Here is a 9,520-nt window from a genome sequence, read left to right on the forward strand (position 1 = left end):
ATAGAGAAAAGGCTAGACATCATGACCATACAGATGGATCTCGACTAGAGGCAGAGGTATAATTAATATTAGGATCACAAAGATCCAAAAATGGGTGGACAACTATTGTGACCGGGCATGGCCGGAGAATAACTAGTATTCTACAACACCCAAAAAAAAAAGATTTCAGATTTCTAGTAAGTTATTGCTATATATAGCCTGTTTGATATAGCTCTAACTCTGGGATCAATGTGAGTTGATTTTTACATAATATTTAATTTTAAATATAAATGAATGAATCATCATATAAAGTATACTTAACATGAATGGGGCTCTAGAAAATCCACATATTTGCTAAAAACTAAAGCTCTGTCAAACAGAATCATGTATTCAATTCGTGACACCATCACTAAAATACTAAATCATATCAAACACTTCTGTACCATCATTGTCAAGGTTTAGTAGATTACTATTTTAGATCCTTGGGTCACACACAAAAAAAAGTATAATCTACACTCAGGTTAAAGATATAGCTCGATTTTCATATACTAATTTTTTATATTTGTAGGTATATTTATTAAACATAGGAGGTACTACTTATACAACACACGTGAAAGGAGAACAGGGCCCTGTTTAATCGATTTTTTTTTTTGCAAAATAGCTACCGTAGCACTTTCGTTTGTATTTGATAATTATTGTTCAATTATAGACTAACTAGGTTTAAAAAATTCGTCAAGTAAATTATAGATAAATTATATAATTAGTTGTTTTTATCTATATTTAATGCTTTATGTCTGTGCTGCAAGAATCGATGTGACGGAAAATAACTAAACAGCCTCTAGTTGGCACAATACATACATTTCTATATTTGACATGTTCAACACGATCTCAAAATACACAGTAAATATATACTTTATGAAATCATATTTCGAAATACTCTTCTATGGCTGACCTCAAAACGGTTGGATAAGGGAAGAATGTGTATATCACAGTATAAAATACAACGTTGAATATAGTATTTTACCCCTTCCAAGAGTCGATAGAGAGGGACAACGGTAATATTAATAATTGGTTAAAGAAATGGTCGCCGGTACACCCATGCCCCATGGTTGAACTTGAACAGGAGAGGCGGAGAGGCAGTCGGGTTGGTTGAGAGTGCTGACGGCGCGGCGGACGTGCTCGCCTCTCCTCACCTCTCCTCCGGCTCTCCCTCTCCGCATGCCATTCCTGGCAACGCATTACCGGTATTTTTAGCCGCCGGAGGAGACGGGTAGCGTAGAGAGAGAGAGGGGAAAACCAGAGCTCCTGCCCGTTCCTCTCTCCCTCCTCACGGCGGGCTACGCTGACTGTTCCGTCCATCCACCGCCCCGGTCGTTTCTCTCCCGTCCAGATCCCTCTCCTGCAAGGTTTCTTTGAGGTACGCTCGGTTCCCTGTGGCTTCCCTTTCGGAATGTGCTGGTGCGGTGATGGTGTTTTGATTTGTGTTCGTCGCTTTGGCGGATCTGGTCGTGCGCAGAGTGGGCGGACAAGATGATGGGCGGGTTCCTCTCCAGGGTCCTCCTGTAAGCGCTCTCTTGCTCCCAATCTTGTAACATGTTCTCTGTAGATTGACATTTTGAGGTTGGAGCTTTATCAGAGGCATGAGTGTTCGGGTTTTAAATTTGCTTCCTTGAAATGGGGATTTGTGGGTACCCATTCGGAGACTTCAGTCTCTTTCTCCTGATTTAACTTCATTCATCCTTAATATACTGTTTTTTTCAAAAAAAAAAAAAAGAGGAGATGCGTTCCTTGTCGATTTGTCCGCCTTCTTCTTCGCCGGAAAATGAGGCTGAGAGCACGCACCCGTTGGAAAGTATTTTATTGTTCTCGAGGAGCATGGGAGCAAGTTTTCAATACATTGCACAACGGTCAAAGGTTCTGATCGTTTATTCTTCCGGTCCGACTCATTCTTTTTGAAGATGATGTTGTAATAATCATGTGTTACTTCAAATGTTTTTTTTTTTGACAACATACTTCAAATGGTTGAGATCGGAGAATACTATCGCATGAGTTTATGTGGAATTGCTGTGCTCTTTTTATCTTTGACCTGCTTCTGTGCTTCATCAAGAACTAGATTTGATCCTCTTCATCTCTGTGTTGATGAATTATCTCCCTTTTTGCTGTAAGCGCAGAAACAATGCATCTTTAAATTGTCAGCTTTTCTTTTTGTGGTTTATTACTGAATAAAGGCGGAAAAAATAAAATAAATAGTCTTTTACTGAAATGTCAACTTACTATGAGAAGGAACAGGCTTTTGTCACAATATACAAGTGGTAACATGCCATTTATCTTCATTTGATATGTCAATTCCTGTAGGTTGGCTTTTGGCTATGCCTATCCTGCCTATGAATGCTACAAGACTGTTGAACTGAACAAACCAGAGATTGAGCAGCTCATATTTTGGTGTCAGTATTGGTAAGGTGTTTCAATACAAAAGTTATTGTGTGGTCGTAATATTGACTTCCATGAACAATCTGCCAAATTTAGTTTTGTTTCCTGTGTCTAGGATTTTAGTTGCCCTGTTGACAGTTTTGGAGAGATTTGGAGATTTTACAATATCATGGTGAGACCGCGTAAGGTTGTGATTATCTTCAGTTCATTGACGAGACTCTTAACATTGTGTGTGCTCTTGTTTAAGGCTACCGTTTTACTCGGAAGCAAAGCTGATGTTCTTTGTATACTTGTGGTACCCTAAGACAAAGGTACTTAGGTTTGTCCTTTGCTTCTATCTTACAGTTTTTCTTTTTGGCACAGGACTGATGTGTGCTTTCATTACAGGGAACTACATATGTTTATGGGACTTTCTTTAAGCCATATATTTCTCAGCATGAGAATGAAATCGACCGGAATCTCCTTGAGCTGAGAGCTCGAGCCACCGATATGGTTGTCATTTATTTCCAGAAGGCTGCTTCGGTAGGACAAAATACTTTCTTTGACGTTTTAAAATATGTTGCTGCCCAGTCACCTTCTCAGAAATCAAGGCAGCGCCCTCAGCAGGTGTGGATCGAATGCACTATTACTCTATTTTGTCAAAAGTTTCCATTGAATGATTTGTTGTTCAGTGTTCATCATGTTTACACAGATACTCAAACCTTTTTTTTATTACTGTTGTTCTCTGATGCATATTGGTCATGATGTTATATTAAGTTTAGCAGCTATGTTGTTGAAAGATGCATTCGCTACTGCTTCCAAGTGGTATTGTTTAAGCTGCTACTGCTTCCAAGTGGCATTGTCAAAAACGCGGGAGAGCTGCGTTCATTTCATTAAGAGAGAAAGTAGTACATAGGGAAAGACTAAGCACCCACTCTCTGGAACACACACACACACACACACACACACACACAACAGACTAAGGGGCCAGGGCGATTGACCAAAAGGGGGAACTCCTGGAGCGCATTGGCGGATACTAAACACCAGATGCTACTTTCATTAGCAACTGTCTGCAGGTTCACCGATTGTATGTACATATTTGGAACATATCATAAACTGTGATAGCATGTCAGCATCCTTGAGTCATATCCTGCCAAGTACTAAAGTCATCATGTTCAACCATTTGTGTCCTGGAGTTTTATGTATTTTGGTATCTTGAACCTTCAAAAAACAAACCCATTTGCTAATATTTCATCCAAAGGAGATCACAAACACTATGTATTTTTGGTATCTTGAACCTTCCAAAAACAAAACCATTTGCTGATATTTCATCCGAAGGAGATCGCAAACGCCATAACACATATACACTAGTACTGGATACCTGCTAAATAAGCAAGGCACTTATGGCCGTTTGCTTCCTTTTTTTCTTGCTAACTCGGTAGGTTCATAGTGTAAATTGTCCAGTGATGCTACCAGCACCATTCTTTTCTTGAGAGAGAGAGGTAGTATGACTCTTATCTTGGATGGTTGAGACTTGAGAGAAATGTTAGTATATACTCAGGATAAACTCAGAAATTTTCTCCATATAGGAAGAGATGTAGTACAAAAAAGGTCATCTAAATCTAAATCAAAAGAAGCATGGTTGATTGTAGATTTTTCCCCCCTGTATCCTTCAAGTCCGTCAGTTCAAAATAAGTCACAGAAATGTGTGCTCTGGTTTAACTGATCTGGTAGTGTTATCTTGTTACCCATTTTGAAATCATGCTTTGATGTCTTCCAGGAATCACAGCAACCACAACAGCAGCAACCACAGGTGCAGGTGCAGGTGCAGCTGCAGCAGCCGCAACCTCAAAAACAAGCAGCACCTGTTATGCGCAGAGCAGCATCTATTGCTGCTCGGCAAGCAGCAATGGCACAGCAATCTCAGGAGACTAAACCCGTTCCTTCATCGCCCAAGATCAAGCGTCAAACATCAGGGAAATCTGGTTCAGTGGCATCCACAAAGCCTGCAGCAGCTGCATCCACACCAAAACCTGCCGGTAGCCCAAAGAAAGGTGAGGTCAAACCTGCTGCTGATCCAGTTCAAACTCCAGCCACAAGTGCCAATTCACCGAAGTCCGAGCCTAATGCCCCACCACTCCCTGAAGCCGAAGGAGTAGACAAAATGGCCATTGATGAGGTCAGTGGTGATGCTGCAGAGGGCGCAGAAGAGCTTGACCCTGCGCTCGAGGAGACGCCAATGGAGGAGACGATCCGTGTGACGCGCGCCAAGCTAAGGAGGCGCACAGCCACTGAGGATCCTGCTGGGAATTAACTGCAGGCCGTTGTTTTCCCTGCACATTGTGTTGATCTTTTTTTTCTTTTTTGAGTTTTAGGCTGTCATGTTTGGTGGAATGGAGATATGTTGTTGTTCACTTGGTTCTTGTGACACAGTTAATTATCTTATTTCTGTGCTTTCTTAGTGCCGTTTTTCTGTGATTTCAGTTGTAAATAACACTGTCGCTCCGCATGTGTATATAGGTTAGTGGCTGGCAACGAATGCCTGTAATTGCAATATTATACACTTCAATCTGGTGACTCCCTGAGTATCTTCAAGATGTCATTCAACACAGTTTTCATCCGCTGGGGCAAACAAGAGCAGTTGTTTTTCTATCATTCTCTATGTACCAGTAGTTTGTTTGAATCCTTGGGGCACGCTGCAGTTAGGCCCCGTTTAGCAGTGCTCATCTAGATGAGTTGGAGCACTAGAGGAGAAGCCACATTTTGCAGCTCTGGCTTCTCAACCAAAAATGCAACTGGTTCCGCTACTGCTCGAAAAAAAAAAGTTTGGTACAGCTCCTCTGTAGAAGCTGCTGCTAGAGACAGAGTTAGAGCTATGCCAAAAATTTCTTACTATGTTAAAAGACTCGTTTCACTCTAATTTAAATGTTATGACTCCTACTTATTTTATATTAATTAAAATGCACATGGATGTTGTTGACGCCGGATTAATTTTGGATCACACACCAGCTAGGATTACACACCAGCTAGGATTAGATCGTCTGGGCTGCCACGGACGGAAGAACTCAGCAAAGATGTCAATTAAGTGATATGATTGGTTGAGAATGGAGAGAGAATGTCTACGCGAGATCCAAAACATTAAGTGATATGATTGGTTGAGAATGGTGAGAGAATGAATGTGATTGGATAACAAATTATTATATAGAAACTATCCATTGGGACCATAGTTTCTATACATAGTGTCTATAGAAATTAATAGGTATAAAAACTACATGTAGTTTCTAACATTGAGAGTGCCCTTATACGGTGAAGAACGGAAAAGTTTACGAGCAAATCACCAAAAACGAACGGCTAGTTTCTGAACAAGTTAGCAAAGGAGCGGTCAAAACTCTCGTCTGGGAGGGACCTCACGTCGTCGTTTTGCACTAGGTTGACCGACAAGCCATTCTTGGTTGTCAGATAAGGGGTGAACGACAGCATGGAGTTGGAAGAGATTAGGTAAAACGAGATAGTATATATATATATATATATATATATATATATATATAGTTACACGCGCGTGTAGTTACTCTCATCTATATATCTCTAGATTTAAGGTGTATATGACCGAACGAAATATATATAGACAAAGTATATGATCATACTAGACCATCTAGAGTGATATGAATGTTAAGTATGCATGCATACATAGAGTATATGGTTATACTTATTATATATAATATATTAGTGGCATTTTAGTAATATATTTAAAATATAATTTTTTTTGAAAAATTTTTGTGTGGTAAGATCTATAGTATCTTAATATGAATATATAAACATACTCAAACCGATAAAACAAGTATGAATACATACAAAATGTAGTTTATTGAAGATGAGAGTAACTACACGTACGTGTAGAAAGGAATATATATATATATATATATATATATATATATATGGAAATTCCTGTGTACACGTAGGTGTAGTTACTCTCATCTTCAATAAACTACATTGTGTATGTATTCATACTTATTTATCAGTTTGAGTATGTTTATATACTCATATTAAGATACTCTAGATCTTACCACGTGAATTTTTTTTAAAAAAAATTATATTTTAAATATATTACTAAAATGCCACTACTATATTATATACAATAAGTATAACCATATACTCTATGTATGTATGCATACTTAACATACATATCACTCTAGATGGTCTAGTATGTTCATATACTTTGTCTATATACATTTCGTCCGATCATATACACCTTAAATCTAGAAATACATAGATGAGAGTAACTACACGCGCGTGTAAAAGAAACGTGTATATATATATATATCCTAAGTGTAGAATACTATTCTACAGTGTGATTGGATATTTAATACCTCAATTGGCCACGTATCTCCTATTTTATAGGGAGCAAGGGCAATTTTATCTCATTAAAAAACAAATGTGGTATTATTATTATATCGCTTTATACAATTTTCTTTAGATTAGACAAAAGCTAATCATGGGCCTTTTAAAAATAGCCTTGCCCAATTTGAGTGCCACGAACTGCTTTCGTCTCATTCTTTCTTCTTTCCACTAATCTAATGGTTGTATTCTCCCATCAAGAGGTTATGATATTAGCAAGAGTCTTATTCTTCTTCTCTCGATCCTACCTCGCGTTATGTTTCACAGGGATGGTCAATAAACTTCTATTAGTTTCAAAGGAGGATAGAAATCCATTGGGGAAGCTCGAAAGATAGGGCCTTAGGTACTCCGTACCATTGAACTTTAACATGCCGTACTAAAAATTTAGCACAGTTAATTAGAGCACGGTAGAATCTTACGTTTTATAAGTACTAAAAGTTCTATGGATAAACTTAGTACGTACAACTGAGAAAAAATAATTATGTTTATCTCTCTATTAATTTTCTAATACAATACCAGTTTATATACTCTCAAATCTGTATACGGTTTTGATAAAGTTCTAGGACAGGACGGAGGATAAATAAGAGAAAGGTAAGGGAAAATGAAGAAAAGAGTACAGGCAAAGACAACATTTTGCTATATTTCTCTCTTTATTACATTGCCGGTGTGACAGCTAGCTAAATAGCTAATTGAACTTTTTTCTATGTCCACTAATCACAACATCACTTTCAGTATCTATAATAACTTTTGTTAATATGTTTTAATAGTGTACTTTGACATTGTAGATATCAATATGTTTTCTGTGAACCTAATAAAAATTTAACAAAGTTCTTTTTTTTATTAAACGGTAACTCAGATACTCACAACATATACATAATCACCCATATGAACACACCTACAAACCTCACCATATAAGTGCCTTCAAAGACTGCCGACAAATTCTTGAGAATGACGAAGTCACTACAGATACCTTGCTACAGGAACGTCGTCTACCACTAAAATCATAACGTCGTTAAATTCTACAAAATTCACTCTTAATCCACGGGGAGTCAAATCAAGACCTGATGTGCTACAGAGACTCTTAACCATTAATCTACAGGCTCTTTAGCAAAAGTTGAGCTAAGTTAGCTTAGGAAAAGATAAGAAAAAAAGTTTACAGTTTGGAACGATAGTACCTCTTAATGTCCTTATTAAAAACATTCTCTTTTGCAGAAACATTGACGGATAAAACAAATGTATATACAATATACATTGTAGATATTGGAAGTGGCTAGATTTAGGATAGGGCTACTCTTTAGGATATTTCCTCTGTTTTTTCCCCTGCGCTTTCGTGCCAAGCACACATGGAGAGGACGAATGGGCTGAAAGGCTTTGTTTAGTTCACCCCGAAATCCAAAAAATTTTCAAGATTCTCCGTCACATCGAATTTTGCGGCACATGCATGAAGCATTAAATATAGACGGAAACAAAAACTAATTAACAGTTTGTCTGTAAATCACGAGACGAATATTTTGATTCTTTCATGATTAGACAATATTTATCAAATAAAAACGAAAGTGCTACAATAGCAAAATCCGAATTTTTTTCGGAACTAAACAAGGCCAAAGCCTGAAAACCGGTGTAGCACCACAGGGTTTCTTTCGTGCCTTCTGTGCCGGTGTGGCCCAGCAGTGCTCCTAAGCACCACACATGAATGAAAGGACAAAATAGTTTGTGACACCAACTACACTTGGGATGCTTCTGGAGCAAGCGAAGTATATGAGGCAGAGACAAACGAGCTCGACTCAATCAGGTCAAGCAGTTTGTATTTTTCTAAGCCTAACAAGCGGCATTGGGATGCTCCATGTGTACACTCCATACTGCCGACACGTCTCACTAGTTTAGAATTGCTTATGGGGCTAGTTCCGTGGTAGGTAGTAGTTTGCAGTGTCCCAACCCAAACTCTCAGCTGTTGCTGGGTACATTTGACGAGTAAAGATTAGAGTTCATTTCAGCCCTTTTTGGTTTATTTTTGTGAGGAAGAGATAGATGCAGAGAATTGAAGATGCATCTCGATCTCGTTATGTCAAAAGAAGACATGTCCATTTTATTCCTGGTTAGCCTAGCCTGTCGCTCTTGTCAAACCCTTTGATCATCGCATCCAAGAAAGCTTGGAGCTAGTGGCAGGCGTGCCAGGACGACAAGGCCGGGCCGGCCACCACCCTGCCGTCGCTTTCCGGCCGGCATCGTCCCAGCCCCAGCTGCCAATCATCACGACGCGCCCGCGCGCCGACCATGACATATGCCTTCTCCCGCCGGAGACGCAATCACACACCCACACCAACGCTACCTGCAGCTTCCGATCACGTACGTACGCGGCCCAAGTTGCGTGACGGGCAACAACGGGATCCCGCGGACACCCCCGATTTCCTCCATGGTCGATGCGTCGTCGCCGCCGCCGCCGCCGCCGTCACGGTCACCGCGCGATACGATCCGTCGCGCGAACGGCGCGGACAGAGCGAGAGACCGCGTGCGGGCGCGCCGGGCAGGCTCGAGTGGCCGTCGCGTCGCGTCGCGTCGACCACAGCAGCAGCAGCGCGGAACATGTGGGCGGGCGACCAAGTGGTGGGCGCCGTCCCACACGTACGTGTCCCTCTCCCCGCGCGCTATCCAGCCGCCGACACCCCCCGGCCCAGCCAACCTTTTGCGCGGCCGGCTCGTCTTCTTCCCATGCCTTTTAGCCTCCACGCGGGGACAA

The 9,520-nt window shown here is 40.4% G+C and overlaps 1 pseudogene; it reads left to right on the forward strand.

Annotated features, from left to right (window-relative positions):
* On the forward strand, positions 1,065 to 4,965 carry LOC8078843 (annotated as a pseudogene).

This window comes from Sorghum bicolor, chromosome 1 (assembly GCF_000003195.3).
Source record: "Sorghum bicolor cultivar BTx623 chromosome 1, Sorghum_bicolor_NCBIv3, whole genome shotgun sequence".
Lineage (NCBI taxonomy): Eukaryota > Viridiplantae > Streptophyta > Magnoliopsida > Poales > Poaceae > Sorghum > Sorghum bicolor.